The 8,235-nt window shown below is 36.3% G+C and overlaps 1 long non-coding RNA gene and 1 pseudogene across 1 annotated transcript; one reads left to right on the forward strand and one right to left on the reverse strand.

Annotated features, from left to right (window-relative positions):
- The first annotated feature begins 1,724 nt into the window (after nucleotides 1–1,724).
- LOC106316546 lies at nucleotides 1,725–2,936 on the forward strand. Its single transcript, XR_001264859.1, has 3 exons — nucleotides 1,725–2,037; nucleotides 2,118–2,257; nucleotides 2,689–2,936. It is a non-coding gene; the product is annotated as an uncharacterized LOC106316546 (long non-coding RNA).
- Nucleotides 2,937–3,673: 737 nt separating this feature from the next.
- Nucleotides 3,674–4,831, reverse strand: LOC106315150 (annotated as a pseudogene).
- Between the last annotated feature and the right edge of the window lie 3,404 nt (nucleotides 4,832–8,235).

Genomic DNA, 8,235 nt, shown 5'->3' on the forward strand with positions numbered 1-8,235 from the left:
CCAATAAAGGTCCGACCTTTAGCAAAGTTTCTAACCTCCCAGAAATTGACTAACCGAAAACGGAGTCAAGATTCGGCTGGTCCCCATGGCGACGGTAGACATGCTGGTGGTGATGCTGTAACGGGAGACTTACCGGTGGATTTCATGGCAGTAGCTGTAGCTTCTTTAGTGAAGTTTTTCAATTAGGGTTGATTGAAGATCAGATGAAGCACTTTATATATAAGGAGATATAAGGGGAGATGGAACGAAACCATTTAAGATGACTTAGATTGATGAATTGTAGGTTACTGTAACGGAGAAGTGAAGAATTTGATCGGTGACTACAACATGAGATAGTCGGATAAGAACGGAAAATTATGCTTCAGACCCTTGAGGCATTTGGGCTTAATCGAGCTGTTTAAAATGCTAAGAAACCCAAAAATAAAAGACCAGTTTCGACGATGATGTGGCAAAAAGATGATTTATGATAGGTTGATTTTTCTAGTTGACGTGGATATGATGAGAGTTGAGTATATCTCCCTTTTAATATTGTTAGATTATATTTAAAATTATCCAAAAACCTTGAATAATGTTTTGATCATAAGCTGTGAATTTTATTGAATATTGTTTCTGATAATACTGGGGAGGGGTTTTCGTGGTCCCATCAGCTAAATCAGGAGATCACGTCAGGATTTCTTGATTTTTAATTGAAGTCTATTTCTGGGTTTCATGATGCATCGATTCTTTCGTGGACGGAGTCACGGAGGTCGGTTAATAATGTCGGTAGTAGATTCATCAAATTATTTTTTTACTATTGAAAAGAAAATGTGACGTTCATTTCTGCAATCTCATCGGTGTCTCTTATTTGTGTTTCCTGAAAAGCCCAATTGGAGTCTACTAGAAATGAGACGCCCAAATAGAAAAGGCTGAAGAATATTTATGACAGACGTAATACAGAGTAGTAAGCTTTTAGTTGCAAGTTACTTGAGGTTTCGATTTTAGACAAATATTCAAATCGAATCGTGACTTCTCACTTGCCTTACATGTCTACACACAAATTATCCTCACTCTTGAAATGAAATCAAGATTTTTGCTCATTCAACTGTTACACTCATCTTAGCAACATTATATTTATTGCCACCTTCCATATTTTGAACCTTCAAAGCTTTAGCATGGGAACACTGCTGGGCAACATCGTAGAGAGAATTTTTTTTTTTTTTTTTTTTTTGCACTTGGTCTGTGGCACCTCTTTAACTATTTTCTCTGCATCCAAAATCATACATATCATGTACATGTTTCCTCTTTCAAAACCAAGATATTTAGTGTCTCTCTTGATCATTATAATCTCCTACTATGCTTTTCATTTCTTTGGGACTCAAGAATCCCCAACCTTTTAACACTCCTGCATCTCCCTCACTTTCAATAATGTATATGTAGTTTTTGACATAATATTTAACAAAAGAAGACCAATGGAACATAAGGACCTCAACAACTTAATTGCACTCGCCGTCGCGGAACAACTCTTTCTCTTCCAGTTCCGCACGTCCGACCATATGGGCGTTAAGAGCATGATTATCCGGGTTGCTTAGGTAGGTTGCTTAAATTAATTTTGATTAAAAAAAAATACCTTTTAATTCAAGAGCATGCTCTTAATTAGGAACAATAAGACCATGATTAACTGGATTCTTAGAGTTGGGTTCTTAGCTGAGTGGAAAGCCGAAGTTAATGCTCTAAGATAGGTCGCTTATCTCCTCCTCTCTCTCATCTCTATCTCTATCTCTCTCCCCACTTCCTGAAATCAGTCGATTTCGATTCCAAAATGTCGTGATTGATCTCTTCTCCTGGGATGATCTCGTCGTCGTCGTCTTTGATCGTCTCGAGGGATAGGGATTGGGTTCGATCGCCTCACCGTGTACGTCACCGTCTTCTCCTCCTCGCCGCCGTCCTTGTTCTGATCCAAAAGCTCCTTCACCGGAACGCTAATCTCTCCGACGGGCTTATCGCCGACTATGGGACGATCAGCCACGATCTCGATGACTAAGATGAGGCTTTAACTTAGTTAGTAAAGAGATATTCTACAAATCTTATTGATAGTTTCGTGTTGTGGCTTTTGTAAATCTTATTGATGGTTTCGACAGAACCGAGCCTTCACATGGAGGTAGAGGGAGAAGATGAGTTCAGGGAATAGTATGTTTGCCCCTTCTGCTCAGACTATTTTGATATCGTCTCTCTCTGCTGCCACATAGACGAAGATCATCCCATGGACACTATCAATGGGGTAAACATCTCTTCCGTATTATTCTGCAATATCAAAAATCTAATAAATGTCTCATCACATGGTTCTTAGTAGATTAGGCAAACAACAAGAGAAAATCAAATTGTAATTAAATCCATCATGTCCGAAAATCATTGACATAGAGAACCAAGAATGGAGAAAAGTTTCCGTCTTTGAGGCATTTGAATCTTTGATTCTTGATTTACAACAAGACATACAAAAAACTTGTTTTTGGTAAAACGTTGTTTATTACATATCTCCAACTTTTATTACATATCTCCATGTTCCTTCTGATCCCATTTATGTTTGTCGTGTTACCACAAGAATGGAACACACTTTTAGTAGTCCTATCTCTTTTTCAAGTCTCTGTTTTGTTATTTTTTGTAGTTGTGCCATCTCTGATTGTTTGCTTTTTGTTTATGATGGAAATGCAGATAACTTCTTGGGGTTTGAGGAGGTGGTCTTCTTATTCCCTGGAGGATGGCCGGAGTCTCGAGAGATTGCCGGATTCTAACAAGTGAGTACTCTTCTTCTCTTCTCCTCTCTTGCCGTATGTTTTGTGTATTGAATGGTCTCCTTTGAAGAACATAATATTGGCAAAAGTCTAAATATTTTGTTATCAAGTGAATACTAGTTTTACATTAATATGAAGAATAATGAAACTACTTTTAGATACCAAATTTGGAAATGGAGTTTTTTACTTATACCCAATTAAGAACCTTGCAATTGACCACTTAAATGTTTGGGTTTTTAACCTTGTCTCTTAATTCACTTTTTGTGCTTGAAAACATTAAAAAAGTAATAAGAACCCCTAACATGGGTATTTGCAATAATCATGTTGTAAGAGCCGTTAACATTTGATGCTACGACTCATGGTTTTTGTCTCTTTGATCACAACACTATTGAGAATTTTTACCGGGCAAATCTCTAAAATAGCACCTTTCTAAGTTTATATAACAAAAATAGCACTCAAAAACTAAAATGACCAAAATAGCACCTTTCTAAGTTATCATTTGAAAATTTTAATTTTTTTATTTTTCAAAATTTGAAATTTTATCCCCAAAACCTCATTTCTCAACTCTAAACCCTAAACCCTAAACCCTAACCCCTAAACTCTAAACCCTAAACCCTAAACTCTAAACCCTAAACCCTAAACCCTAAACCCCACCCTTTAACTTTAAACCCTAAGTTTGTGACTTTTGATAAAACATTAAGTGCTATTTTTGAGACTTTTGAACTTGAGTGCTAGTTTGGGAACATAAACTTGATTTAGTGCTATTTTTGTCTTTTTCTCATTTTTACCACTGGTATTACTTTATTACCGAAAAAACAGAGACCGCTCTAAAAACAGTGCATAGTTCGAAACGATATAAAACAATAACAAATCCAAAAGACATCAAATAGAAAAACATACTGATATCACTCCATCCAAAAGTAATCGTTGTCTTTATCCCTCATCATTGTGTTCATGTACCCCATCATTCTCTCGTGTGTTGCAGTAGCGTAAGAAAGTAGTGAAGTCATATCTATCATCTCAGCTTGAGGAGGACGAGGCACCGGTTCCATCCACCGTGGGACCACGAATGGGCAAAACGAGATACAAACTCTAAAGTTCAAGTGTAAATTTAATGATGATCTTGGATGCCATATTGTATCCACGCTCTTCTTACGTACAAAATGGTCAATGAGACAATCTTGATGACCATCATTAGATGCATTCCTAAGGATTGTGTAGTTTCGTTTCCGCAGGTTACATGATACCCAATGATAATCCCGTTGACTCCATAGATAAACAATACCAATATCAAACGGATTCTTTGCCAACGGTGCATAGTTACTGATAATCGGGAAGCCTACTTCCCACAAAAGATGCCAAGTGTCGTCATCATTGTTCAGCCTCCAAATCTTCAAAACAGTTTCTTTGTATCGAGATAATGATCTGAGATACATGACAAAGCCTCCTGATATAGTCAAGGTTCGTTAGTAGTCCTTGTTGTAATCCGGATAGTCTGGTAATTGGACAACCCGGAATTGATCGGATTCAGAATAGAAATCAAGAGCTACGACTACTCCAGGTTCACTCATAGAACTATAGTAGATTGTACCATTCAGGTTGATATCACACATGCTGCTGATGCAATAAGGATAGTAGTCTACTTTGGAAGTCCAGATCCCTGTCTCCGAGGAATACAGAAACACACTCAAATGATTATTTGTGGATTGGACAGTATCTAACCTAACCACTTTAAAGCTTATAACGACACCGTCCTCGTCCAAACGAGTCACCAAACAAGCCACACTAGAATTAGCACCTTTCGGATCAGATGGAGGTGGAGGGATTTCGACCCACTGCTGTGAAACTGGATTGCCCACGTAGCAGTAAGCATTATCAGAGTCGTTTCTAAGCAAAACCAGTCCACTGGAAGAAGTCACATAGTCAATATCACTGATATGATAGCGTTTGAAAGAAGGTGGGATGAGTGAAGCTGGAGATTTTGGAAGATCCCATGTTTTGCATCCATGAAACCCTATGAGCTCGTATGGTCCGTACAAGAGCGACCATGATGAAGAGGAGGAGTGTATTCAATAAGAGATGATTTGTATCAAAATGACAAATCCCTTGTTATTGAGATATGAATTTTAAAAACTCATTTAAAATTTAGTGTTATCGAGCTTGACATTTTATAAAGTACTCTGAAATCCATTGTTATTGAAAATATTTTAAGTTGTGAAGTTTTCAAATTTTCAAGTGATTTTAGAGTGTTTGGGTGGAGTTTCTTAGTTAAAAAAATAAAAAATCAAATTTCATGGTTTTAAGTGATACTCTAGAGTGGTTTAACAAAAATCATTTTATCCTCTGCAATTCCTTAAAATCATCTAAAACCTCATTAAAAATCAAATCACCTTAAATTTTAGATTGAATACACCCCCTAAACTTTTAGATTAATAAATTGAGAGGAGGGACTAGACCACGTTGTTTTAAAGAAAAGAGCCGGATTTTATAGAATTTCCAGTGTATATCTCCAATATTTTTTTTTCTAAAATAGAAAAATAAATCATAGAAGTGGATTTACCCAATATACTACTCTATAATAGAAATCTTATATTTTTAAAGAAATATATAGAGAAATTCTACTTTTGGTTTTATATTTAGAATTTGAAATAACATTTCTTTATTTCTCTTAAAAATAGAAGAATTCTATTAAAAAAACATATAGAAGCAAATCTCACTCTATAATAGAATTTGTCTATTTTATAGAAAATTATAAAGAAGAACATAAAGTTGGATTCAAGATAGCTTTAATAATATAAATCCACACAATATGAACACAATGAACCTAACTAAAATGAATCACCACAAAACTATCCCCATAACTTTGAGCACTGACCCAGGACCTCGTAGTCCAGTGGTACTACCTCCGGGAGGGGAGGTAGGTAGGCTGTTCGACTTGCGGGGAAGGGAAGGCGTGTCCAGGGCCGCAAGGCCCAGACGAAGGCTGGCGCTGGGCCTAGGTAGTGGGCCGCAAGATCAACAAAAAAAAAAAAAAAAAAATTTGATCCCAGTGACAAAACTATCCCCATAACTTTGAGCACTCCTGCATCTCCGTCACCTTCATAACCTATGCGGCTTTGGCCATCATTTTTTTACAAAACTAGACCAATGGCTCATAGGGACGTCATCAACTTAATGGTAGCACTCGCCTTCGCGTAATAGCTCTTTCTCTTCCATTTCCACTCGTCCGACAACACAGGCGTTGATTGCCACTACCATTACAACTCGTGGTTTTTGTATCTTTGGTCAAACACTCTTGGCGATTGCCTTACCAACACTCTTGCATGCATGCTTTGGACACAATGTTTGGTTTCAAAGGATTTGATTTCCACACGTTGAAGAAGGTACATATACAATTAGATGCTAAGCATCGAACGTAAATATACAGTTGGTTAATATTCAGTATAGCTGGTTTCTGGTGAGTGTAACCATCTTTGCAATGTGGTTTGATATTATTTTGCAAAGAATTTATGGTGAGAAAATTGAATATTCTGAGCTTCGGACAAAGACATCAAAATCATGATGACTAGCTTGAGAAATAATGGCTGCTGGAAAAGTACCAACTTCTAATAATGTTTTCGTATTCCAATTCAGAGAGCTTGATTATGTGAATTTAAACTTAATTCTGTATTTATTAAAATGACACTAGATAGGAGACGATCCATTCATGTATAGTGTGTTACACATATATGAACGTGATTAATTTGGATTTGAGCCAAAAGTAAATCGATTCTTTTGTTGTAAGAGCATCTTTATCCTACGTACCTAATGGGTCTCTTAATTTATTTTTAATAGTATTTAAAAAGTTAATTTTGGTAAGAAACTTGATTAAGAACCTTGAGACTTTTTCTCCTTCCATTGCAAATTTCTTATTTTAGGTTTCTTAAAAAAAATAAATATTAAACATTTTTTACTAAAATTTTATTTTTTTATTACATAAAACATAATAAAAGATAACATTTTAAACATAGATTTTTAAATTAATACATGAAAACAAAGATTAGTAAAAAAACGAGAATTATCTGAAAGAAGCATTCGAGTTCAGTTGTTGTGTTCATCACGTCCAAATTTAAACCATACATGTTCAATTAAATCATCTTTCAGTTGTTGATGCATTTGTCTATCACGAATTGTAGTTCGAACACCCATCATATTGACGATATTTGTAGGGATATCTGTAGAATACATGAGATCCACGTGTGAACTTTCGTTGTCTTCTCTTTGTTGGAACTCCGTAACATCAAATTGAGTGTATTCTGACTTGTGAGCTTCGGACAAGCGCTTGAAGATGACTTATCTCTATCTCCAATTCAGTCACGATATAGTTAGGGCTCACATGGTTGGGATTAATTATTATGGGCTTTAGTTAATTAATGTTGTTTTGGGCTTTTACGTTTTATCTAGATTAGGGTTTGTCGTGTCTTTATTTAAGAAAGTCACTGGATTGTGCGGATATTTATTTTGGGGCGGATGAGTTTACACTAAAACTACAAACTGATTGATTCATGTAATTTAATCAAAATATTTTAACTGTAGCATAACCATTAATAATTTGAAATTAAGATGAACCAAACCAAATACAAATGTTTTTCCAAGAACTCAATCCTTTAATCGTTTAATGTCAGCTGAATTGAATGAATGTATATAATTTCTATTTAATCAAATATTGTATTCTCAGTTTCCACGTAGTAACAATGATACATCGCACCACATATACAATTACATAACTAAATGGAACAAAACAATCAAAAAAATATTAGCTTTATATTCCAGCCCAATAATTATGCGCTTTCGCTTTTTCACGTTTCAAGCATGTTGCAGATTTGAGATCCTGGCAATGGAATCTTTGAGTAATGTGTGTCAGACGAATATTATCCTTGAGTCTTCTTCCATTTGGAGAAAGAGGTAGTAAAGTGATCATCATCGTTTTATTTTCAATGTTGTTACTTTCACTACAAGAAAACAGGGGGATTCTGATGGCCGAAATCGTCAGAAATTCGTCGGAATAGACCGATTCCGACGAATTTCCGATGAACCTATCCGTTGGTATCGTTTTGTCGGAAAAAAAAAATTCGTCGGAATTTCGTCAGAACTTCCGACGACTTTCTGACGAATACCGAGAAACGTCATTCTGACGAACTTCCGACGATATTACGATGCGGACACACGAGACCAGAGTTCATCGGAAAAACTATGTACCGACGGAGAACGTTCCTCAGACAATTCCGACGTAGTGGATTCCTCGGTGTATTCCGACGGACGTTGGTTCGTCGGAATATACCGACGGACATTGGTCGTCGGAATATACCGACGGATATTCGTTCGTCGGTAGTATATTCCTACGGAAATTCGTTCGTCGGTATATTCCGACGGAAATTGGTTTGTCGGTAAATTCCGACGGATATTTGTCCGTCGGTATATTCCGACG

This window comes from Brassica oleracea, chromosome C9, assembly GCF_000695525.1.
Source record: "Brassica oleracea var. oleracea cultivar TO1000 chromosome C9, BOL, whole genome shotgun sequence".
Taxonomy (NCBI): Eukaryota; Viridiplantae; Streptophyta; class Magnoliopsida; order Brassicales; family Brassicaceae; genus Brassica; species Brassica oleracea.